The 26,941-nt window shown below is 42.7% G+C and overlaps 2 long non-coding RNA genes across 4 annotated transcripts in view; both read left to right on the forward strand.

Moving 5' to 3' along the window:
* The window catches only part of LOC309538914, a 31,622-nt gene extending 8,136 nt beyond the window's left edge, over window positions 1-23,486 (forward strand). Inside the window, exons 2-3 of one of the 3 annotated variants that reach the window (XR_014222493.1) lie at window positions 2,605-2,768; window positions 23,260-23,486. This is a non-coding gene — a long non-coding RNA (uncharacterized lncRNA). Of the gene's footprint in view, window positions 1-2,604; window positions 2,769-15,192; window positions 15,281-23,259 lie in introns of all 3 variants that reach the window. The other 2 variants (XR_014222494.1, XR_014222495.1) reach the window with 2 other exon arrangements.
* On the forward strand, window positions 89-1,770 carry LOC309538838. The gene is made up of 2 exons (XR_014222370.1): window positions 89-169; window positions 1,289-1,770. It is a non-coding gene; the product is annotated as an uncharacterized lncRNA (long non-coding RNA).
* Window positions 23,487-26,941: the final 3,455 nt, after the last annotated feature.

The raw sequence follows: 26,941 nt of genomic DNA on the forward strand, positions 1-26,941 counted from the left end.
CTGGTAATTGCTGTTGGCCTGGAGATAGTCTAGGAGGTTGAATGCAAACATGCCATTCTGATGTCATGTGTGATGTCACAAAGGGGATATGCATTAAGTCTTGGTAAAGCCAGAAACAGTTAACAGTCAGACTGCATCTCAGCCCTGTCAAGATGGATCTCCATAATAGGTGATGAATAGTTTTATTTGGGGGATATATTAACTTTTACTATAGGGGGAAATTTTTAGATTGGTTTGCCAGCTTGTGCCCCATCAAGTTGAGGCCAATAGATATGCATTCACAGCCCTGTACCCATCAAATAAGCAGCTATATGTATGACTTTGGGACTGATTCATACAACCACATTTCCTTATCCACTGTATAGCAGCTTTTTCTCTGTATTTGAAAAAATAACGAAGGAGAAGATAAGGAACCATAATAAGATCTGGATGAGTATGGTGAGGATCTAAGCTTTACAAGTGAGGGGGCTAGGAAGATGGCTTTGTGATCCAGCATAGGAATGATGGGAGCTTCATATTATTGAATTCCTGTTCCACAAAGAAGACGTCTTTGAACTCTTTGCTCTCCTACTTTTAAGGCTCTCTGGATTCTGGGACATGGAGGGTCTGGAATACTTTCCCTGATCCTGGATGGGGTAACTGTGCCCACTCTGGGCGGCTTCCAAAAAATATTGAAAATACATTAAAATGTCACACATTAAAAACTTCCCTAAACAGGGATGCCTTCAGATGTCTTCTAAATATCAGGTAGTTGTTGTTCTCTTTGACATCTGGTGGGAGGGCGTTCCACAGGGCGGGCGCCACTACTGAGAAGGCCCTCTGCCTTGTTCCATGTAGCTTTGCTTCTCGCAGTGAGGGAACCGTCAGAAGGCCCTGAGAGCTGGACCACAGTGTCCAGGCAGAACGATGGGGGTGGAGATGCTCCTTCAGGTATACTGGGCCGAGGTAGTTTAGGGCATTAAAGGTCAGCACCAATACTTTGAATTGTGCTCAGAAACATACTGCGAGACAATGTAGGTCTTTCAGGACCAGTGTTATGTGGTCTCAGTGGCTGCTCCCAGTCACCTGTCTGGCTGCCGCTTTCTGGATTAGTTGTAGCTTCCGGGTCACCTTCAAAGGTAGCCCCACGTAGAGCGCATTGCAGTAGTCCCTGTGGGAGATAACTAGAGCATGCACCACTCTGGCAAAACAGTCTGCGGGCAGGTAGGGTCTGCCCTGGATACAGAATTGACCTGCGCCTCTATGGACAGCTGTGAGTCCTCAGTTTTACCTGTTCCATTTCTTACAGCATAAAGTCTCTGATTCCTTAGTTCCTTTATTTCCTGACATGGGCTTCCACCCTCCTCGCATCCTCTCTTGAAAACGCTCAAGCATTCTGCACAATGACTACCATACGGTGGCATTTTTAGGAGCCCCTAGGATACCAAAACAGAAGCACCACTCTGGACAGAATGGGACTTGAGTCAGACAGAATCTATAAGACCACCCACACTTTTGACTTTTGTATGATCTTTATCAGAAGCCATCAACTTGAAGAGCAGCATGTGTGTTTGAAGTAAGAAGTGTGCAATAATTTCATCTGCAGGCCAAAGCACGGAGTATTCTTAGGAAGACATTTGAAAATGTAAATGTCAGGAGATGAATAATTAGATGGAACATACTGAAGGCTTTTTCTGTGGATTAATGCTATAGTATGGCGGCTGATTTTGTTTCAAAATATAGCCAGTATTGTAAGTCCATCAAGCTGTAATTAAACAATGAACTAGAAAATACCAGTGTATTATTTAACTATTGTTCGCTCTGCTGCATTAAAAAAGTCAGTTGCTTAAAATAATGAGTCGTTGCAACATAAAACACAATCCCAGTAAATAGAGATAAAGTAATAGAAAGAATCCCAACCTGATATAGTCAAAAAGGAAAAACAAGAGCTCAAATCTAAATTCACATGGGGCAAACGGTCTGCAATCATGGCTGCCATATTTCCTTACATGATTTAAACTTGCTTTATAAATAGCAATTTTCAGAAATAAATAACTATAGCTTAGAAAGAAACCCCTGGTACAGAAATCCAAGTCATGTGGTTCTTGCAGAAAGAGACTGTATTTAACTTTTTAAAAATCTAATTTGTCAGAACAGCAAGCGCATGTAACAACGCCTTACGTAATATTTGTCTTTGCTAGCTAACACTTGACATATTTTTTTCCAAATTAATTCCTAGGCATAATTCTGGACAGGATAATGGAAATAAGTCTTTCTCTTGGGGATTTATGTAATAGACAGGGCTATAAAAGCAATCTGCAACATCCTCCGCACACTGTCGAGCTCAGACACACAGACATTTCTTAAAAGAATTTTTAAAAATGCATTTTCCCTCCCAGTAACTGGAAAGTATAGTTTGAAAGTGTCGAGCACTATGGCCATTCCTTGTAGCACAAAATGCTGAATCATTAAAATACGAATCCATACCATGATTAGGTTTTACGAACCCACACCACTCAGCTTTCCCGAATTAAGCAGGACATCAAGTATTCACAAAAGCTGCCCCAGCTTCTATTTGATGTCTGTCATGTCCTGCTTTCACCACCTCGCCTCTGCCTTCTCTAGGACAGCCAGGGTGGCTTCTGCCATAGGCTCTATTGCACACGTCTAGATACAGATGTACCACTTCCAGCAGCTGTAGCAAGGCTGAGTAAGCCATAAGAACAGGCCGTGAGAAGGAAGAGTAGGCTGCTAGAAGCCCCAGGACTAGCTGCAGAGAGCGAGCAAAGGTAAGGCCACGGAGATGCAACGAAGTCAAGGGTATGTTCTTTCATATGTGGTGGATCTGTAAAAGGGTAAGGCATCTCCTCCTTCTGGAGGGGAGGTGTTGTGGGAGGGGGACGCGATTCCTGCGTCACGCAGGGGGCGTTATGCCCCCTGCCCCACTCACCTGGCTGGCTTGGTGGGGGTGTGGTTTGCTGTTTAAGACACAGCCGCACCAGCCATTCCGCCCATTTCTTCACCTTTTCGCCGGTTAGGCATTGGAATGTATTGTTGGTGTGTGGAAAGGCAACGTGTGGCCATCGCCTGCCCCTTCACTTTTGGGTATTCCGTTAAAGGAATCCGGCGGTTGTGGATCCTGTCCAATGCCTGTGTGGCGTGGGGCCATGGCACAACCCTCGGTGACATCAGGGGAGAGCTTATAGTTGTATTAGCATCAACAGGCTCCCCCTACTGGTGGATAACCCCTCTTTAGGCTCACCCCTCTCCGAGTGGGTGGAGTCAATCTTCCGTGGTCCAATGCCTATGCCAATACCTTCTCACTTACTGTAATCAATAAAGTTGTGGCCTTTTCTTGCCCATTAACCTTATACACTATGTCCACGTGTCTTTATTCCTCAAAGCGGGGATTGGGTCCTCGAACCACAATAATAATAATTCAGATGGAAATATCCAGGGGTCAAAAAAGGTTATTTATGTATGCCCCTATGGCAGCCCATGTTTTGTCAGACCAAAACTGGAAAACGAGCATGGTCCCAACCAAAGAAGAATGGCAACTTAAGCTGACATAATATGCGCAGCTTGCGGATCTAACATATAGAATAAGAGGACAAGAAGAACATCCGTTTAAAGAAGATTGGAAAATGTTTATTGAATATATGGGGGAAATTGTGTACACTTGAAAACATTGGCAGCATTCAGATAAATTCAACAGTATAAATAAGTTTTGACGGAAGTAATAATGGAATACTGAATGGTTTAGTTTATATAATATATGTAGGAATTTATGCTCTGTAAAATGAATCATGGAAAGAGAAGAAGGAAAGTCATTGATATTTTAAGGTTGTATAAATGAATATTCTGGGACGCGGGTGGCGCTGTGGGTAAAACCACAGTGCCTAGGACTTGCCGATCGTATGGTCAGCGGTTCGAATCCCCGTGGCGGGGTGAGCTCCCGTCTTTCGGTCCCAGCTCCTGCCCACCTAGCAGTTTAAAAGCACCCTTAAAGTGCAAGTAGATAAATAGGTACCGCTTTATAGCGGGAAGGTAAACGCCGTTCCGTGTGCTGCTCTGGTGCAGGCTCGCCAGAGCAGCGATGTCACACTGGCCATGTGACCCGGAGGTGTCTGCGGACGGCACCGGTTCCCGGCCTATAGAGTGAGATGAGCGTACAACCCTAGAGTCTGACAAGACTAGCCCGTACGGGCAGGGGTACCTTTACCTTTTAAATGAATATTCTAAATTGTAAAACAGAAAATTTAATAAAAAAATTATACACACACACACAGTCCATGGATTGGGGGGTAGGACAAAAAGCAAGCAGTTCAGTCAGGGCGGGTGAGAGAAAGAGTCCATGGATTGTGTGTGTGTGTGTGTGTGTGATGGCTAAACTACTGTTTTCAGGATTCTTGGGGAAGTAGTGAAATATGCTTTAAATGTGTGGTGTGTACTCCATTTCAGTTGCCCTCAGGTTGTCAGATGACCCCATCTGCTTGCCTTCCACTGTTGTTTTGCACATACTGGTAGCTATTACTGGTAACATTTGCTTCATTGGTTACGGGTGTCACTGTGGTCTAAACCACCGAGCCTCTTGGGCTTGCCGATTAGGAAGGTCGGCGGTTCGAATCCCCGCGACGGGGTGAGCTCCCGTTGCTCTGTCCCAGCTCCTGCCAATCTAGCAGTTCGAAAGCACGCCAGTGTAAGTAGATCAATAGGTACCGCTGTGGCAGGAAGGTAAACGGCATTTCTGTGTGCTCTGGTTTCCGTCACGGTGTCCCGTAGCACCAGAAGTGGTTTAGTCATGCTGGCCACATGACCTGGAAGCTGTATGTGGACAAACGCCAACTCCCTCAGCCTGAAAGCGAGATGAGTGCTGCAACACCATAGTCGCCTTTGACCCAACTTAACCGCCCAGGGGTCATTTACCTTTTTACATCCTCACTAGCCCAAATAACAGAGATTGGCTTGAAGTGCAGCTACCTTCCATTCAATCCTCCTGCTCTGCAGCTTCGGAAAGAAAGCAGACCTGAAGAACCTGGTTTCACTCCCCATTTCTGGTACGGTGTGAGTTTGCAGCAAGATTTCATGTTCACCAGCAGGAAGAAATATTTCAAAAAGTGGATGATGGAAGTAGAAAGCTATTGCCATGATAACCATCAGCTTGTTTCCATCTTACTGTCTGGCCTAGAATGTATATCTGGGTTGGGGAGGATAACTCCATGAACTGAAGATCAGACGGACATAAAAGTAGGCTCTCTAGCTTACCCTTAAAGACAATCTCCCTGTTTTTCTCTGCCTGTCCTGGCTCTCAGCATGACCACTTCTACAACCTGCCATCACTTTCTTCAACTTTATTTATTTATTAAAAACAAGCAAACATGAAATACAGATGTATGTAAAATGACTAGCTAGTGTTCCTTCTGAAGTTTAATTTGGATGGTTTATTTCCTGACAGAACCCCTATGTACATTTTATAGACATGGTGGCAATTTATTCCGAGACTGTTTCCAAATAAATGGCAAAAGTTCATCTTGGAATGCCACCAAACCTTGGAGTAAGTTACATAACATGCCTCAGCTGATCATAAAGCATAAGATTTGTTAACTCCGTATATGTACACAATATATTTATCCTGCTAAACTGTCGGTCCTCAACACAGCAAGGCAATAATTATAGCTTTCATTAAATTATGCTAGGAATCGCACAATGAATTACACAGCAGGCTACAGGGTATAAAACATCTTGGTACCGCAGCAATGAACCAGGAACTAGAAGTCTTTTCATCCTGAAATCTGGCTTGCTACTGCTTTCATTTAAGGTCCTGACAATGGCAGAGTCCATTAACTATCCAGTTGATTGTCAAGTCACAGCAATATAATCCACTGGGTCCTTGTTGCTGTTATTGTTTTTAAAATGTGGTGGTGGTTGCTATATTGTACAGGTTGCAGCCTCCAGATTCACACCGATGTTGCAAAACCTTGGATGCCCTGCACATGCATGGGAATTTTAGGTTTCTGTACAGTGGTACCTCAGGTTACATACGCTTCAGGTTACATACGCTTCAGGTTACAGACTCCACTTACCCAGAAATATTGCCTCGGGTTAAGAACTTTGGTTCAGGATGAGAACAGAAATCGTGCTCCGGCGGCGCGGAAGCAGCAGGAGGCCCCATTAGCTAAAGTGGTGCTTCAGGTTAAAAACAGTTTCAGATTAAGTACGGACCTCCGGAACGAATTAAGTTCTTAACCCGAGGTATCACTGTATGTATATATTGCTTACTATTTAGAATAAAATCTTTAATCTTCTCACTCACTTGTGCTTTGTATTGCTTCTGAATCTCATTTTTAAAGAACCACCTTTCATTTGGCAAGATGCACCATAACTTGTTTAAGTTGAGGTTTGGTGTAAAAAGCTTGATGTCTCACAAACATTCTTACTAGGTTGTCCCTGCTGAGCAAGCAGGCTGGCAGTACAGAGAAAGCAGAATTCCACAGACGGACTTTTGTACTTTTGACTTATCACTTAGCATGGAAGCGAAAACACTGTAGAAATCCTCTGAATCCCAGGCTAGACCTCTATGAATAAAGATTCCAGTTATCGGTTGTAATAGGTATGAATTACTCATGTGCAAGCTGGTGCCTTTCTCAGTTAATTTGCATTGTTAAACCTTTCTGACTGCACAGCCCCTTCTCATCGTGACTGTCTCAGTCACTGGCAGAATCCGTCAGTGGGCGTTTCTTGAACCTCTTCCAACATAAAAGTTGTTTGACACCCAGTCTCCTCCTCCTCTCACTGCGCGGGAGTCTTCTGCGCAGGGAAGGCGGGGGCAGCGGAGGACCTGGGCTTTCCTCACTGATGTCCAGTGAAGAGTCCTGGAGCCCTCTCTCCAATTCCCCCGTCTGCCCTCCTTTATCCCTGGTGCTGCACTGAATGGCTTCCCCCTCTACTGAGCTGTTTCTCCCCCTGCTGCTGGGTCCTTCGCCAGCATCATCTGGGAGCCTCCCCTTCGCCTCTCCCTCCGATGTCAGTTCCCTGACATCGGTGAAACACATTACAATATATATAGACGAGCCTCAAGTTTGCTTGCCTTAAAAAAAAAACACACACAAATTTAGCAGCAAAGCCTTTCTTTTTCTTTTTCTTTTACATCAGAAGTTAATGGGGTCTTGGAATGCCTCATGACATTTGAACAAAATGAGCAAAGTACAGAAACGTAAGCAAAGTAGTCCAAAAAGGATCAGAAGATACGAGGCAATCATTCCCATCCCAGAATGACTTTATGGACTGTACCATCATTTCACCTTGAAGATCTGTGTTTTATAGGTAATAAACAAGGAGAGACAAGCGCCTCAAATGACGAGTTATTCATACAATATAAAATGCCCAAGCCACTGATCAGTTTCTGAGAAACTCAAGGGTCCCTATAACAAAATTTGACAAACACTGAACTAGGCTGTGAAAAGGGGAGTTTGGATCCTCTCCATCAAAAATATTGTAGGCTACCTAGTGACTGCCTAAAAACATTTGCCTTGACAGTGTTTCTTCCCTTCACAGTGTTTAAAATGCTACCAACCTGCTGTAGAAGTAAAATACAAGCCAGACCACATCTTTGGCCCGTTGCATTTTTTCGTTTTAGTTGTTACTGTTTTTTTGCCTCTGGCTTGACAGGAATAGTATGATCTTCTTGATTAATTTTTTTACCTGCTAGTTTTAGGGCATGCTTTAAAGTACTGGAGTTTACAGTTTATGAGCCTAGCTTTGCTCTTGCAAATCATCCAGACACTTTCGCTATTATGAAAGGCAACCTTTACCTTTTGGAGTTATACTGCAGAAAACCAAAGTCATAGAAGAAAATATGTGATGAAACATTTTTTCCCCCCTAGTAATACTTTTGAAACTGAGAGATGGGACTTCTTCTGAAGAATCACAGGCTGCCTCCACCTGCCTGGTTTTCTATAGTTAGAGTTGTTCAGTGGAATCCCTGATCTGGACCTCGTGCAGAAATTAATGAGCTTTCCACTCTAATAACGAGTTTTTAAACTTTACAGTGATACCTAGGTTCTCAAATGCCTTTGTACTCAAACAACTTAGAACCCAAACACTGCAAACCTGGAAGTAAATGTTCTGGTTTGCCACCATTTTCCAGAAGCCGAACGTACTCCGTATTGAGTGTTACACTTCCGATTTGAGTGCCACACTTCCATATTGAGTGTTACGCTGAGGTCTGTCTGTTTTTGCTATTTATTTTGCGTTTTTGTTTTTGTGGCTTTTTTGTTTTGTTTTTGTGGCTGTGTGGAACCCAGTTCAGCTATTGATTGACTGATTGATTGTGTGTGTGACTTCAGTACATTGTTTATTGCTTTCATTTTATGGATCAATGGTCTCATTAGATAGTAAAATTCATGTTAAATTGCTGTTTTAGGGGTTGTTTTTAAAAGTCTGGAACAGATTAATCCATTTTGCATTACTTTCTGTGGGGAAATGCACCTTGGTTTTGGAACGCTTTGGTTTTGGAACGAACTTCCTGAACGGATTATGTTTGAGAACCAAGGTGCCACTGTACTGCAATACAATCTTAAAACTAGCTACATATAAATGTTACTGAGTGCAAATACAAAGTAACACACTGCAATCATCTAGCAGGTTATACAGTTCAGTCCTTTAAGTCCTTTGACACTGTCTAGGAACTTCTCTCATTGATTCTCTCATTGCTTAATGCAAACTTCTCTGCTTTTAAAACGCAAACCTTTACACAAGTTTCAACTTCAATGCAAACAAGCATTTTATGCACATTAAACTTTCGACTTTAACACCAATTACTTGGTACACATAGGCAGAGCAGCATTATGCAACAAGATGTAGCTGTGGAAAGGCATTATGGGGAGGGAATCTTTTAATCCACCTTTAATCAGTTGAAGGAATCAATTCTCTAGCTGGATAACACATCTGCAAAGACTGGATTGATATATGTAAATATGGGTTCACTCAAAGTATTCTTTTTAAAAAGTGAAGTTATGCTTCTCAACATTTCCAGTTTCGGCAGTAAATTGCTCATAAGATATGTATTGGCAACTCTGCATAAACAAGAAGTAACAAAAAAACAAGAACAGAGAGCTTCAATGATACCGGCTCTGGCACAAATCTGTTTGCAGTGGCTAATAATGAAGCTTCATCTTCTTGAATATCAACACTGGATTGTTAAATAGCTGCCGGTTTTTTTAATACTTGGCAGAAACTGAACAGGCAACCAGGAAAAAATGCCTTAGTACTGGCAATATTATCAATCAAAATTAGGGGGAAAGCAATCTGCCATGACTAATTAAGAAATGAGAACACCATTTCACAGAATATTTCACAAAAATAAAGCATGACCCAAAGAGATTCAGGGCAGTGGTTTTCAAACGGTGTTCCAAGAAAGTCTGATGCTCTTTGGGGGCTCTGCAATGCTCATAACTATAGGCAGAGCCACCAAGAGTTGAGTACAGGGGGTAGAAATGGGTCTCACAGCCAACAGAAGCCCTAGACTGTCAACTTTCATTTTTAAAAGTCTGTAGCTATGAAGGGCCCAGTGACATCAATTGACACGGTGAAGTTAGGTCTATTAATTTCAATGGGTTTCCTCTGGGTAAAAAGTGCAGTAGTTGACTAGCAGTCCAAGTTTAAAAAGTGGTCATTCTGCTTGAGAGTTTATGCAGAAAGAGCAGTGAATGGTAGCTGAAGACCAAGCTGATGTAGTATAACCCTCTTCTTAGGACGGATGATATTGCTCAAAACACACGAAGGATCTTTATTGCATAAGAAAAGGTCTGTTGGCAGTCATGGTCTGTCTGGAATGCTGATTCTTTCAAGTGTCCAAATGATTCCTTCTCAAGTCACTCTGCATCAAGGCAGCTACAGTCTAATTGCCATAGCTTTCAGAAGTCTAAGGTACAATGGACTGTGTTTCAGAAGACGGGCAATGCAATCTCACAGACAGACTGAAACGAAATCCCTTGACCCAGCAACCTTCTACAGCTTCTCTTTCCTGCATCCAATTTTATTTATTTTTTAATAGAGAGGTTTCCGCTCTACTGTATGGACAAGTTTATATCCTGATTTTATAGGTGAATTCTGCTCTGATCTCCACCAGCATAAACCTGCAATAACGATATCAATATGATTTATACAGCTACAATTGCATTTCAGGGATTCTTCAAGTTCATTTGGAGTTAGAAAAGGAAGCATTATGATGGCACAAACTACAGCAAGCCTCAAACCCGCCCTGGTATATCCCTTCAGATGTTGTGTGCCTGACCATACTCACCTTGCATGATTGGCTTGCGCAATACCTTTTTAGATGCCCATGTAGACCTCATATAAGGCTTAAGGCATCCAAGACTTTCGAATGCATCCAAGAGTTTTCGCTTTTATATATATATATATAATTGATTTTTTAACATATCATTTCCAACAACCATTTAACATAAATTCTTATCTTATACAATATTTTAGACTTCCATCAACAACCTCTGAAGATTTTCCGGTCTTTATCACTTATTCTGCATTTCTTAATTTCTCTATTACTTTTAATTATCATTAACTAATTGTTCTTTTCATAATCTTCCTTGCAATATTTCACATAATCCTCCTTACAGAGCCTAGGGCTTGCCGATCAGAAGGTCGGTGGTTCGAATCAACGCTAAGGGTTGAGCTCCCGTTGCTCGGTCCCTGCTCGTGCCAACCTAGCAGTTCGAAAGCACGTTCAAGTGCAAGTAGATAAATAGGCACCGCTCCGGCGGAAAGGTAAACAGCGTTTCCGTGCGCTGCTCTGGTTCTCCAGAAGCGGCTTAGTCATGCTAGCCACATGACCCAGAAGCTGTACGCTGGCGCCCTCTGCCAATAAAGCGAGATGGGCGACGCAACCCCAGAGTCAGCCACGACTGGTCCTAATGGTCAGGGGTCCCTTTACCTTTACCTCTCCACTGCCTACAAAACAATCCTTATATTTGCTCTCACTCCAGGCATTGACTACACTTAGCTGCTGATGACGCACACCGAAATAATGCAAAAGGGGAGAAACTAATTGTTCAAGGTGCAACTATTATAGTTTTCTTAATACCTCAATATGTTTTGGAACGAAGGTTCCTACTTCAGGAGCAAGCTTCAACTTCATTGTGCCAGATAAGTAGCAGCATTTGTGCAAGCTGCTTCAGATATTCTGTCGAATTTTTAAGTCTGGGATTACTCTTGAATAAGGAACCTCAGTTCTGAAATGATATGAGCCATAAGAAACCTTAATAATTGGCACTTTTGAGAACCAGTTTCTCCTCTTTGCTTTATTTCTTGTTTCTGTGTCTCTCCCTTTTTGTTATGCCACATTAGAGATGGATGAATATGTCAACTTCCATTTTTCATATTTCCAGTCATTACTTCACCACATTTCTGCATCAATTTGAAAAGAAATCCCTTGTGAAAAATCATTGGCATTGTAGTGTGCATTTCTGCTAATATACACATTTTTGGCCAGCATTTTTGTGTAACGCAATACATGTTTTCTTGCATGCTATTTTCATGAATATATGCATGCAAGCATGCATTACATTACACAAAAATGCTGGCAAAAAATGTTTCAGGAACTGCAAATTGGGGAGGTTCACATTGAAAGGTGAACTGAATTTCTCTTCCACTCCCTGCCACACACCAAAGGGGTGTGCCCACTTGTACAACTCTGCAGAGAATTTTTCTGCAGCCAACTCTATGTACAGCAGCTATCTGCATGCCGCTGCAAGGAACTGAAAATTACGACATGCCACTTCTGTCACCGTGATGCATACTGTTAGCACATTCAACAGTTACTGTGCCAGACATAGCTGTGTAATGTGCTTCTTATGTTTTTGCAGGTCTTTTGTCTTTTCGGTTTCATCTAATCTTGTATCTCCCCCTCTCCCCCCTTTCTTTCTGTGTCCAAGCATATGCCAAATAGAGTGGAAACAACCTTATGTTTCCCTACAGGCTTGGTCCCTTCACCACCTTTATAAAGGTGAAGAACTCCTCAAGTGGTTAAAATATGCTATTTAGACTCTGCATATGCATGGCTCATTATGTCTCTCTTGACGACTTTTGTCAGCAAGCCGTTTCTGTCAATAATTTTCCGCTTCGCTGCGCTGTTCATTAAAATTCCATTATAGGGCATTTGAGGTTTGACAGATCTGGGAGCTGTCATCTAGTCAACTAGACATCACCAGTTTCCTTTCAAATCTGATATTGTCATCTTGATGGTGCTGAGTAATTTCCGTTCTTTTCTTGCTCTATAGCTTGTCCAGGGCAAAGAGCATTGCTCTCTCCTGTAAGCACGGTTGCTATTCAACGGTACCCAATAACGGCACTGAGGGCAGCAATTGGGTGCTGTTCTGAACTGTTCTGCCAATGGGGCTGCAAAGTAGCCAGAAAACTGGGCTCCCAGGTTTCTGGTTTTTTATTTTGAGCTAGCTGCAAGATGAGCAAAGGGCAAATAAATAATAATCATAATATATTTATACCCTGCCCATCTGGCTGGGCCTCCCCAGCCACTCTGGGCGGCCTCCAACTGAATATTAAAATACAATAATCTATTAAACATTAAAAGCTTCCATAAACAGGGCTGCCTTCAGATGTATTCTAAAAGTCTGGTAGTTGTTTTCCTCATTGACATCTGGTGGGAGGGTGTTCCACAGGGCAGGTGCCACCACCGAGAAGGTCCTCTGCCTGGTTCCCTGTAACTTGGCTTCTCACAGCGAGGGAACCGCCAGAAGGCCCTCAGCACTGGACCTCAGTGTCCGGGCAGAATGATTGGGGTGGAGACGCCCCTTCAGGTATACTGGACCAAGGTCGTTTTTAAATGCTTTCAAAGCTGCACACTTTTGGTAAATAGACAGGACTTATGTTGGGCTCCATTCCTAGACCTTCCCTCATTTACCCCCAAAGCCAGTCCAAACTGTTACTTCCACCCCAGGCTCAGAACGTGTGATCACAAGAACACGCAACTCTATTTGTCAAGCTTCTGATTAAATGCCTCCAAAATTAATGGTGGAAGTAGCTGGAATCACAGAGAGCTTAGAACCTTAGCTAGCAAGTGGCTTTACTGGAGAGCTGTGATGCTAAAGCGTTCTATGATAGCATACTGCCAGATCTCCAGATCCATTCAGATTGTTAGTGAGGGTTGCCCTTAAACCACAGGTAAGCAATCCTGAATCACATATTTCTGAAACCAAAGCCTGGTGGAATCTACACACATATTAAAAATGCTGTGAAAATGCTTTTTAAAAAAGTTTTGAAAAACACATTGAATTTTGCATAGCTCACTATCACCATCTAGTGTCACATTTGGGTATCGCCCTTTACAACACATTTAACACGTTTTATTTTCAGTTGTGTAGCTGAGTCCCCTGTATCATCTTTGTTTATCTCAGGGAGATGGTTATCTTCAAAACAGTATAGATAAAAAAGTACACTATGGCTGGTAGAACTTACTGTATCGAACAAAACATTACTCGCAGGTCTGACAGTGTAATTCACATCAGTGAGTGCAAATTGCCACTGGATACCATATTTAGTACTTGCGCAAAACAACAACTTGCCTAAGCACATGTCTGAGGAACCAGGAAACTGCAATCTTGATGGAGCGGGGGGAAATGGAACTGGTTTCAAAGCATTTCAGTTCAGATAATCTCAGCATCTCTTTATTATGAATTATTGTAGAAGGGATAACAGCTAATCTCTTTATAGATGTGATACCTTAACCCCACACGGCCTTGACAATACCAGGCATCACTCGGTACTTCAAGTGCAATGTTTCTCAGTACAGTGGTGCCTCGCAAGACGAAAATAATCTGTTCTGTGATTCTCTTCGTCTAGCGGTTTTTTCGTCTTGCGAAGCAAGCCCATTGACGGATTAGCGGATTAGCGCTATTAGCGGCTTTTAGCGGCTTATCGGCTTATCGGATCAGCTGATAAGCGGCTTAGCGGCTTAGAAAAAGGGGAGGAGAGAGAAAAACACCCGCAGGAACTCGCAAGACATTCTCGTCTTGCGAAGCAAGCCCGTAGGAGATTCGTTTTGCGAAGCACCTCCAAAACGGAAAACTCTTTCGTCTAGCGAGTTTTCCATCTTGCGAGGCATTCGTCTTGTGGGGTACCACTGTATTCCATCTTCCGTATACTATAACTGATACATTGGCTACAAGTACCCTTTAGTTCACAGAAGAGAATCTGAAGGAGGCAGAAGCCAAAATATTTTGCTTTAAGACTTTAATATCTCTGCTCTGACAGTCGCTGTAAAAAATATACAATCTTTGTGATTAACTGCATCCTCTGGGGATGCAAACTTGTCTGAAGTGCTGTTCGATGCTTGAAAAAGTGTGTGGGGTGGAGTGGGGGTTTGGCTGTATCTTTTAATTAGCACACGGTGTTGAAATATATTTCACATCATTTTTAATTTGTATGCCATCTTTCCACCTTCCTGCACTCAAGGCAATTTACGGCCTGCATGAATTGCAAAGTAAATGAAAACCAGTCATCCTAGAACAATTCAAAACGGATCTAAAAATAAACAATTAAGGCAATTCAAGAATCTGTCCACATATCATATTTACCAGAGAAAAACAAAACATCAGCAAATGACAATAGAAGGAAATCCCCTCCCCCATCAATTACAATAGATGATTAAAATGTAAGCAACCAAGACAATATAAGCAAAAATACATGAAATGCAACTAACTATGGGGGAAGATCTATATTGCAGCTAGGTCATCTTATGTGAGTTGTGTGTTGGAGAAGAGAAAGTACGAATTGAGAGCTCTTGTATGGCAACCAAGAAGTGAGGTGGTTCTTGCCATTATGAGATAGCACCACCTAGCAGCCACAGACAAGAACCAGGTCAAAGAAAAGAGTCAAGGATTCACAGTGCATGCCCTGCTCCTGTAAGGAAGCTAGCATGCCCATCTTGGGTTGATAAGGTAATTGGCTCTAGTCCACTGGTTGTTGTTAGCTATTCCGTAGGAGCTTCTGCCTTCCCCTCACTGGTGGTCCTCCTGCTACACACAAAGAGGACTCAGCTACATCAGGAAAGAAACAGTGATTTGAATGCACTATAAACATCCAACACCAGAGGGCTGCAGAGAGCAGGAAATTTTAAAACACGATTTTCCATAGAGATTTTTTTCTTTCGTTAACATGATCTAATTTCTGACTTAATTATAGCACTATTCCTGCATTTAGATCCACCCTGAGACACCACTATCACCGCTAATTCAACTAAGAAAATGCTTTGGATAACCAGTTGCAGCAGGTCAGTAACTTAAGTGTTGATGAAGTGCGATGATTTCCCATGATGGCAGTCTGTGAACCATGACAAGCAATCCAGAAATGGAACTAATGATACATTTTAGGAAAATGTAATAGAAACTGCCAAGGCTTACATCCAGAAGCTTGCTTTTAAAAAGATGCTATACAATGTAGCAAAACGTTGCTTTTTTTTGAAGAAATCATGAAAGACTAAAACAATACCTGTTCAAGATTATCTAGCAGGCATTGCAATTATTTCTAAATTAAACAGAACCAATAACTCTGCTCTTGCAATTATAGATTGATTTGCAATTGAAGCATGCAAATTTAATCATAGAACTGTGCTGAAATTTTCAAGAACTTCTTTAAAAGCCATTGGATGGACAGACAGGTGGAATAGACACCATTACACGGACGGACGTTATGCATGAAGTGACTAGAGAATGATCTGATCCACTGGGCCTTCTGCTTTGTTCGTTTGTTGAACTTTATGAGTTACTTCTATTGAAATTTGATACAATGAATAGTATACCTTATTTATCAAAGAACACAGCCGGTTACGTCTCCTGTGTTAATTGAGCTTAGTTCCCTTCCTACAATGGGACTTCCCCTTCTTGCCCTATACTTATTTCTTCCCAAAATCTGCTCAAGTAGTAACTAAAGTCAATTAGAAATGGCTATATGGGAGGAGCGGAATCACTTTTCGGTGTGGCCAGTGGGGAAAGGAAGCTAAGGGGCACCTGAGTTGCCTCAGTTTTATATAGCTTTGTAGCAGCACACTGTTAAGCAAAGCTCGTTCCTTCTAATCTAGTCTTTGCGGGTCATTTGAAACCTTGCAAATACTGCAGCTCAAGAGGTTCCCCCAATGCTCTGGAGCAGATTTTGAGGATGAACTTGGGTGGGGCTGGGGGAGGGTGGGAGTTGGGGGAGGGGCAGTGATCTGACACTGAACAACAGTGCCAGATACAACTCGTTGTAACAACAGTTTTTATGATGGTGCTGGGAGCTTTGTGATCTCATGGACAACCTCTGGCTCACTTGCTCTCAGCAGTCCAGGTCCCCAGCTTGATAACACAGTAAGCGTAGGTAATTAAAAAGGAGGATTTATTGGAAAAACAAACAGATAGCTCTGGACAGGTCTAACACAGCCACCAGTATTATCACTCAAGATGACTTTCTGAAGACTGCTTCCTGTGTCTACAGAATATATTGAACTTCTGCACCTTACGTCTCTTGTTTTGCTTCCTGTCTAGAAGCCCTCCTATTAGCCGACCCCTAGGACTGATTGGATCATCTCCAGCCCCTTCTGTTTCCAGTAAACCCTCTGTGTGTCTGTTCATGCCTATTTGAGCATCTGGAGAGCTTAGGTTGTGTTCCAACCACTGCCTCCTCAGCCGGTCGGTCAAGGTCAGGAAGAGCCAAAGGTTGCAGCTGCCGACTCTCCCCGTCTGACTAACATCAAAGCAGCCTCCCTGTTCTTGGCTGCTTTTTGCAGTTGGCTGCAAACCTTCGCTCGGAGCTGGCTCATTCCTGACACTTGCTTAATAAAGTGGCTCTTGTGAATGGTCCAAAAATATGCAGTGTAACCTTAGACCTAGGGGACACTGATTGCGCTGTGGGTTAAACCACAAAGCCTAGGACTTGCCAATCAGAAGGTTAGCGGTTCGAATCCTTGCGACGGGGTGAGCTCCCGTTGCTTGGTCCCTGCTCCTGCCCACCTAGCAGTTCGAAAGCACGTCAAAGTGCAAGTAGATAAATAGGTACCGCTCCAGTGGGAAGGTAAACGGCATTTCCATGCGCTGCTCTGGTTTGCCAGAAGCAACTTAGTCATGCTGGCCACATGACCTGGAAGCTGTACGCCGGCTCCCTCAGCCAATAAAGCGAGATGAGTGCCGCAACCCCAGAGTCGGCCACGACTGGACCTAATGGTCAGGAGTCCCTTTACCTTAACCTTAGACCTATAAACTCACCTCACCTCCGATTGCAACTTTTCCTCGGTGCACCATCATTTTATTATTTATACCCCACCCATCTGGCTGGGTTTCCTCAGCCACTATAGAAAATTATGCTTGATTTTTCCAGTTCACAGAAGAAAAGCTGAACTCTCACTTGAGCTCCCATTTGAGCGGCGTTCACACACGACTAGAACACTCCCGTACAGAAACTTGTGGAAATTCAATGGTGTGAACTGATTTTCAGAAAGTGGTATCTTCTACGCAGTACTAATGGGCTGTCTAGCCCATTTGAAATTACCTGTGTACATGGAAAATCAGTGATGAATTTGAAATAGTACCCTAGAATTATGATAAGCTTCTTTGTGCTTTTTGCGCAAAATTACCTAGATGAATTTAATTTGGGGCAGAAATGTCCTCCTTGTTAGAGACACACTGTAATAATAGCACCAACATAAATGACAGAATGAACTGTGATACCTGAACGTATCGTTTCGCTTCTAGTTAGTGTGAGATTTTATAAAGCTTCATGTCTTTCCACTTTAAAAAATTTAGGCAACGCTTCTCAAAATGACAAACTACATCAGCAATCCTGTTTTCTTCAGTAGGCTATATTTATTTTATTTCAGCACAGTGACAAAAGAACTGTCAAGTGAGAGGAAGCTTCCTTTGGATAGTTTTCCAGAGCATAAACCGCTTCAGGTTTCTTTGTTGAAAGAGAAGTATGCTGAAGAACGGGAGCTGTCATTATTCTGCATTGACAAATTTAGGTAGCTTGCTGTTTTAATCAGGACTGGCATTTGAAAAAAGAGTTGTGCCTATTAAAATGGATCAATTCACTTTTATGAATTACTAATGAGGGAAACTCATTTTTTATTGTAAACTCCACATTAATGATACATTTAGAATGAGATCACTGCTTTCTTAAGGAAGTTTTAAACAGGTTTACATTGTGGATGGCAAATACAGGATGAAAGAGTGCAAACAGTACGTGAGGAAATTGATATGGCAAGGCCTGCCTTATTTTATTATTTATGGGACTTATTCATCATGTTATACCAAAGTTTCAAGGTGATTTAACAATGACAGACAGTGCAATGAATTACATATAAAAAAAATAAAAACAACACAAGTGGTCACATAGTAATCAAACTCATTTCTCCCCCAATAGCATTATGCATGCATGTCATTATTATTATTATTATTATTATTATTATTATTATTATTATTATTATTTATTACTTTTACATAAAGGCTATACACCATAGAAATAACATTTTCACACGTATTTTTAAAAAAGGGTTCTTTCGAACCTTGAGACCTTCTTCCTTCCCTCCATGGGTTCCAATTCTAAATTTTATTCCTGCATCTTTTACTGTAATTTATCTGTTATATAATCATAGTATCCAAAATCCATGTTACATTCCAAGTGTCATTGTATTCCTGCCAATGATTTCAACTGTTTACAGTGATCTCTCAAGTATGTTAGAAAGCTATTCCAGTCTTTTAAAAAATACTTGGTCTTCCTGGTTTCTGATCTTTCCCGTCAGTCGTGCCATTTCTGCATACAGTGGTACCTCGGGTTAAGTACTTAATTCGTTCCGGAGGTCCGTTCTTAACCTGAAACTGTTCTTAACCTGAAGCACCACTTTAGCTAATGGGGCCTCCCACTGCCGCCGTGCCGCCAGAGCACGATTTCTGTTCTCATCCTGAAGCAAAGTTCTTAATCCGAGGTACTATTTCTGGGTTAGTGGAGTCTGTAACCTGAAGCGTATGTAACCTGAAGCATATGTAACCCGAGGTACCACTGTATTCCATAAGCTTGGTCTGCCACTCTTCTCTGGTCGGTAATTATGCATGCATGTCTATGGCTTCTGTAGGTTCTGCTTTAAACCTGACCCCAAGTATTTTACTTTGGATATGAGTTTGTGTGTTAGCGCAACACAGGAATCCTATAGCATGGGTTGGAATCTTCAAGATTCAGTCATGGTTGTTTGGCATCAGATCCTTCATCATGCATAAGGAACAGTAAGTGATTGGCAGCATGTCGTCAAGTATCTTGATGGCCATGAATGGCCACGACAGTCTCACAAAAGCAACCATCGTATACATCATATGCCCATGTGGCCACAAATTTGGTATTTTCTGCATTTGGCATCTTTACCCATGGGTTTTCTTATTGTTTTCTTCCTGCTGAAACTTTACTGCCTCATGAACTTTTGCCTTTGAGTTGATTCACGTTCCCCGCCCCAAACAATCTTCTCTGTCAATGTGTGCACATACCTTGCCATTATTTGCAGTCTCACATGACGCTGATCCCAGCTGGCATTTTACCTCAGATATGACTATTAATATTTATTAAATTTATACATCTCCCTTCATCACAAGAACCCAGGACAGTTCCCAGAATAAAATACAAGACAAAACATAAGTAAGTAATTAAACCAAGACTACAAAACAATACCCTGCTCTCCATCCACAGACATATTTAAAAGGCTGTTGGCTATTAATCAGCCAAAGGCCTGGTTGAAGAGGAACATTTTGGCCTGGTGCCTAAAAATATATAATGAAGGTGCCAGGCGAAAATCCCTGGGGAGAGCATGCCACAAACAGGGAACTAGTGCAGGCAAGGCCCGTTCTCGTGTTTCCACCCTCCAGACCTCACATGGAAGTAATATACAAAGAATGGCCTCAGATGATGAATGTAGAGTTTGGGGAGGTTTATATGGGGAGAGCATTTATATGGGAGAGAGTTTATATGGGGAGGTTTATATGGGGACGCAGGTGGTGCTGTGGGTTAAACCACAGAGCCTAGGACTTGCTGATCAGAAGGTCGGCGGTTCGAATCCCCACGACGGGGTGAGCTCACATTGCTCAGTCCCTGCTCCTGCCAACCTAGCAGTTTGAAAGCACATCAAAGTGCAAGTAGATAAATAGGTACTGCTCCGGCGGGAAGGTAAACAGCGTTTCTGTGCGCTGCTCTGGTTCGCCAGAAGCGGCTTAGTCATGCTAGCCACGTGACCCGGAAGCTGTACGCCGGCTCCCTCGGCCAATAAAGCGAGATGAGCGCTGCAACCCCAGAGTCGGTCATGACTGGACCTAATGGTCAGGGGTCCCTTTACCTTTACCTTATATGGGGAGAGGCAGTCCCCATTATCTCTCATATGGGTGAATTGTTGCCATTCATCTCTATGCAGAAAAGTAAAGGCTTCAAATTTCTTCCCCAAAATAGTACAGCTCCCATCAACCGTATCAAAATCAGCCAATGGTCAGGGATTATAGGAACTGGACATTCAAGGCTGAAGAACACTGCACTGTGAGACTTTGTTTAGTTAAGGACAAATCCTGCCCTGATACTGAGTAGCCTGGTGCTCCCTGACAAAGAACTTACAGAGAAACGCACTGCATCCTTTTGGGGTTACACAAACCCTCCATTTACACATACGCCACTCTTTAATAATGACGGGAATTTTCTTATTACTATAACGGACAAGGTCATCACCCAAGAACGTCTCAATCAATGGCCACAGAACTGTCTTTCCTCCTCTTTATCCATATTAAAAAAACCAGAGGCACAAATAACTCCTGCACTTCCCATGGGGCTGCAATGAGCTTGGAGGTGGTTTGCAGAAATTCGTTCGAAAAATCGCTGGATGCTGATCAAAACACAGCTGGCTTCTGTGATTCCTTTCTGCAAACTGAAGGCAAATATCCAAGGTGTCACTGTGGCAACTGACACCTTCCAGATGGTGCAGATGCCTGTGGATTGGCAGGGTGCTGTTTAAGCACATTTACGCGCGGAACAGCAAGTGAAGAACAAGCGAGTTTTCTGCCACCATGGGATTTTGCTGCCAGCTTGAGGCTCCGTCTCTTGTTTCATACAACATGGAGCAGATGTGGAAACTTCTGCTTCCCATGAAAGGCTCAGCCAATTGCAGAAGTTCAAACACCTAAGGCATGGGAAAGGACCCTGAGTTGCTAGGTAGCACAAATGGGGAAGAATCTATTATCCCATATAGGTCAAGGTCAAGGTAATGGACCCCCTGGATGGTTCAGTCAAAGGCGACTATGGGGTTATGGCGCTCATCTCGCTTTCAAGCCAAGGGAGCTGGCATTTGACCACAGAGAGCTTTCTGGGTCATGTGGCCAGCATGACTAAACCACTTCTGGCACAGCAGGACACTGTGATGGAAACCAGAGCGCACAGAAACACTGTTTACCTTTCCACTGCAGGGGTAGCTATTTATCTACTTGCACTGGCATGCTTTTGATCTGCTAGGTTGGCAGGAGCTCGGACAGAGTAACGGGAGTTTTTCCCATCACGGGGATTCGAAACACCAACCTTCCTAACCAGCAAGCCCAAGAGGCTCAGTGGTTTAGAGTACAGCGTCACCCACATCTCTTTTGTCCCATATGGTTTCCATGGAAACACTGAAGAGCATCAGTTGAAAAACACACATACCACCACCAGCAGCAATAGCTAAGGCCTAAGGACACAGTCCACCATCGTCCCACCAGAGACTTGATCAGTCACCACTGCCTTTTAAAATAATATTATTATATATCAATTTTCACTTATTGCCAGCTGCCTTGAAGGCCTACTGTCAGGGAGCCAAGGCAGGATATTGTGAATGGATAAATCATAAAGAGGTATTTTATCCAAATTACAGATCTGAACAGTTTTACCTTTTGGAAAACACATTTACTTGTTTGGTAAGAGGGAGCTGTAACGTGAAGGTAAAGGACCCCTGGATGGTTAAGTCCAGTCAAAGGCAACTATGGGGTAGCGGCGCTCATCTCATTTTCAGGCAGAGGAAGCCGGTGTTTGTCCACAAACAGCTTTCCGGGTCATGTGGCCAACATGACTAAACTGCTTCTGCCACAATGGGAAACCATGCCAGAAGCCAGAGCACACAGAAACACCGTTTACCTTCCTGCCGCAGTGGTACCTATTTATCTACCTACACTGGCATGCTTTCAAACTGCTAGGTTGGCAGGAGCTGGGACAGAGCAATGGGAGCTCACCCGTCGCAGGGATTCGAACCGCTAGCCTTCTGATCAGCAAGCCCAAGAGGCTCAGTGGTTTAGACCACAGTGCTACCCACATCCTTGCAAAAGGGAGCTATGATTGATACTAGAAGCATTTCTCATGGTGGTTGGGGTTTTTTGGCCTCAGTAAAACCAGAGGTGGCAGAAAATGAACACATTTGTAATTTGCACCCCTGCTAATACACCACCACATTTGTATGAGTTACGATTGAAGGCAGGCACTTGCTTTTCCTACGGAAGTTACATAAATTGATGTATGTTAAACCAGGAGTCTATGAACCGGTAACTTTCATAGGAAAAGCAAAAGCCTGCCTTCAATCGTAACTCCAGGAATGATCCGGGCTTTGATATTATTGGGGTTGATGATGGAAGAGAATTGTTTATTTACAAGTATATGCTGAGTTCTGTCTGAGGGGCATCTCAAAGACTAGTTTGAGAGATCTGAAACTTCTGCTAGGCAGGACAAGCCAAAATAGAGGCAGCAGAAGCACATTCCTCTGACTAAAGGGAGACTGCTTATTCATTTCCCAGTATTTGAGGATACATGGACTGAACAGCGAATCTGAGGAGCCCTTAAGACATTGCACAGCAATTCTGTTGAAACTAACAAGAATGAATGAAATCAGCATGAACAGAATATTAAAAACTCATGAAATCTGCCCCATTAACTTCAAACCTCCTCAAGTTTATTCCAAGCACATTAAAGTCTCTCTAATGCAAAACGGTAATTAGATTAATATATTTTTAGGTATGTGTGTTTCTGCTGGGGGAAAAACCCCCAAACTTCAAGATTTATCATTCAGGTTTGTACATTCTGGACGTCAGCAGGCCAAGTATGGCAATATATCCAGGCTGCTTGCAGATTTTAATGCAACGTTAATAGCTAATGTTACATTGAACCAAAGCTGTCGTTCTTTCTTTGGGTGTGACTCACACTTTTACTTCATCCTGAGGATTTGGTAATTTCACTTATTCCTGCTAGGTGGTATCGTGGCAAAGACACGGACCTAGAAAACATATGAGGGCCAGAAAGCCCATCTGCAGACAAGGAAACAAAATACTGCAATACAGAAGATCCAGCAACCAGCAGGGATTTCTGAACCAATAGGCTACACCATCCAATTGGTCAGTTGAAGCCCTCGAGAGAATATAGAGCGCTAGACCTCAAGCCAAAGGGCAACCTCTTTAAAAAATCTGTTCTTCACTAATGAGCTGAGGTTTGAGGCAGTCTCCAGGCCTCGCGCAATATATATAGGGTTCAGTTCTGATCTGGGGGGGGGGGGGGCTGTTGGAACAAGCTGCCTTTCCAAGAGCTGTCCATAAATTGCCCATGCCTTGCTGCTAATAGTGTTCCTTTGCTAACCATTCATCCTTTTTATAGCACAGTATTAATTTATTAGAGGATGGATGGCGGCTAACAGATTGAAGTTGAATCCTGACAAGTCAGAAGTACTGTTTTTGGGGGACATGGGGCGGGCGGGTGTGGGGGATTCCCTGGTCCTGAATGGGGTAACTGTGCCCCTGAAGGACCAGGTGTGCAGCCTGGGAGTCATTTTGGACTCACAGCTGTCCATGGAGGCACAGGTTAATTCTGTGTCCAGGGCAGCTGTCTACCAGCTCCACCTGGTACGCAGGCTAAGACCCTACCTGTCTCACCAGAGTGGTGCATGCTCTAGTTATCTCTTGCTTGGACTACTGCAATGCGCTCTACATGGGGCTACCTTTGAAGGTGACCCGGAAACTGCAATTAATTCAGAATGCGGCAGCTAGACTGGTGACTGGGAGTGGCCGCTGGGACCACATAACACCGGTTCTGAGATATCTGCATTGGCTCCCAGTATGTTTCCGAGCACAATTCAAAATGTTGGTGCTGACCTTTAAAGCCCTAAACGGCCTCGGTCCAGTATACCTGAAGGAGCCTCTCCGCCCCCATCGTTCAGTCCAGACACTGAGATCCAGCACCAAGGGCCTTCTGGCGGTTCCCTCATTGTGAGGTAGTGAGGTTATAGGGAACCAGACAGAGGGTCTTCTCGGTAGTGGCGCCCACCCTGTGGAATGCCCTCCCAGCAGATGTGAAGGAAATAAGTAACTATTCTATCTTTAAAAGACATCTGAAGGCAGCCCTGTTCAGGGAAGTTTTTAACATTTAACGCTGTATTGTTTTTAATACTTGATTGGGAGCCGCCCACAGTGGCTGGGGAAACTCAGCTAGATGGGCGGGGTATAAATAATAAATTATTATTATTATTATTCCACAATAAACATCTTATTTCCCTCTTAAGGTGTCCTCTTGAAAACAACAATCCAGACCAGACTTCTTGATCACTGTGTTCTTCCTCAGAAGTTTTCTTTCTGGTCCAGAGGGGGAGAGCATTCTGTTTCACATGGATAGATCCTTATGCCAATGGAGCCAGTGATTTATTGCTCCACTGAATACAGCCCATAGTCTATCCTAGTTTAAGGCAGTGTCTTGCGTTCCTGTGTCCTGTGAGATTTTGTGTTATTTGCAATTAAATGTGTCTGCTGTTAAATATGAACAGGAGCCAAAGTTTTTAGGCTGATGCTGCAAAGAGAACAATACAGACCCCCCCCACTCAATTCTTTGAGAAGCAACACATTTGTAATTTTCAACACATTACTTTTAATGAGCCGGGCTAGTTGTGAGCCAGAATCAGATTCGGTTTGTGGCCTACAGACCTGTGGCGACATGAATTATTTCTTATACAATAGGCTCTGTTATGAAGCTTAGAAAGTTGTTATTAATGAGAGCTGGCTAAGGGCTAGGATGGCTTTAACCATGCTGCCTGTAGCTGGGATCAGCTGATACTGAAACAGCTCCTGGGGGCTAAGTCTAGTGAGCAAATGGAAGAGTCTGGAGTTGAGCTGATCATAGTTCCTTGGGCTGATGTCCAGAACACCCAGAAGCCACCAACATATATAGCAGAACAACTTGCCCTTGATGGTTGGGAGTCAAGCAGCTACTCTCTCCAGTAACCTCAATGCCAAAAGATTGCAGATTATTATTATTATTAATAATAATATATTATTTACACCCCACCCATCTGGCTGGGTTTCCCCAGCCACTCTGGGCAGCTCCCAATAGAATTGATGATGATGATGATGATAATAATAATAATAATAATAATAATAATAATAATAATAATGTGGTAATAAAACATCAGACATTAAAAGCTTCCCTAAACAGGGCTGCCTTTGGATGTCTTCTAAAAGTTAGATAGTTGTTTATTTCCTTGACATCTGATGGGAGGGCATTCCACCGGGTGGGTGCCACTACTGAGAAGGCCCTGTAACCTCATTTCTCTTAGTGAGGGAACAGCCAGAAGGCCCTTGGAGCTGGACCTCAGTGTCCGGGTTGAACGATGGGGGTGGAGATGCTCCTTCAGGTATACTGGGCCGAGGCTGTTTAGGGCTTTAAAGGTCAGCACCAACACTTTGAATTGGGCTCAGAAACATACTGGGAGCCAATGAAGGTCTTTCAGGACCGGCGTTATATGGTCTCGACAGCCACTCCCAGTCACCAGTCTAGCTGCCGCATTCTGGATTAATTGTAGCCCCTTGTAGAGTGCATTGCAGTAGTCCAGGAAGAATTTATCATCTTGATATGCATATAACTTTTTCCAGCATCTGATGAAAATTTCCTGTGCTGGAAAGGCCCTCATGTGTGCATGCCAAATTAGGGCTAGGATGGAGTGGTGGCAGCAATAATGGCTCATATTTGGGGTTCACTGTTGTCACACCCACACATTGAAATCACTTTCAACGGACATTTACAACACATGGAATCTTGGGAACTGTAGTACATTAAGAGTGCTGCAAATTGCACCTTGGTGAGAGGGAACCTACAGTTCCCAGAATTCTTTGGGGGAAAATCCATGCGCTTTAAATGCAGGTTGAAAGTATCTGATGTGGCTGTGACCTAAGTGTGTGGACCACTCCAATTACAAATAACAGTGGAAAGTTCTCTCCCCCCCCCCAAAAAAAAAACAAAAACAAAAAAACAAACCAGAGTCCTTTTTGCTGGGGATAATTAAGTCTGAAATTCCCAGGTGTCAAAAAAGGTTATTTATGTATGCTACTACTGCGGCCCGTGTTTTGTTAGCCCCAAAATGGAAAACGAGCGAGGTCCCAACCAAAGAAGATTGGCAACTTAAGTTGACAGAATATGCACAACTTGCAGACTTAACATATAGAATAAGAGAACAAGAAGAACATATGTTTAGAGAAGATTGGAAAACGTTTATTGAATATAAGGGAAATAATTGTGTACAGCTGAAAAAGTTGGCAGCATTAAGATATTATTTACAACAGTGTAAATAAGTTATGATGGATGCAATAATAGTATACTGAGTGGTATAGTTTTTGTAAAATATGCAGGGATGTTAGATATGTAAAATGAATCATGAAAAGAGAAGGGAAATCATTGATATCTTAAGGATGTAAAATGAGTATTTTAAACTGTAAAACAGAAAATTAAATTATATAGATATAGATATAGATATAGATAGATATAGATATAGATATAGATATAGATATAGATATAGATATAGATATAGATATAGATATAGATATAGATATAGATATAGATATAGATATAGATATAGATATAGATATAGATATAGATATAGATAAATAACAGTTGACAT

Source organism: Podarcis vaucheri (genome assembly GCF_965113315.1).
Source record: "Podarcis vaucheri genome assembly, chromosome: 8".
Classification (NCBI taxonomy): Eukaryota; Metazoa; Chordata; class Lepidosauria; order Squamata; family Lacertidae; genus Podarcis; species Podarcis vaucheri.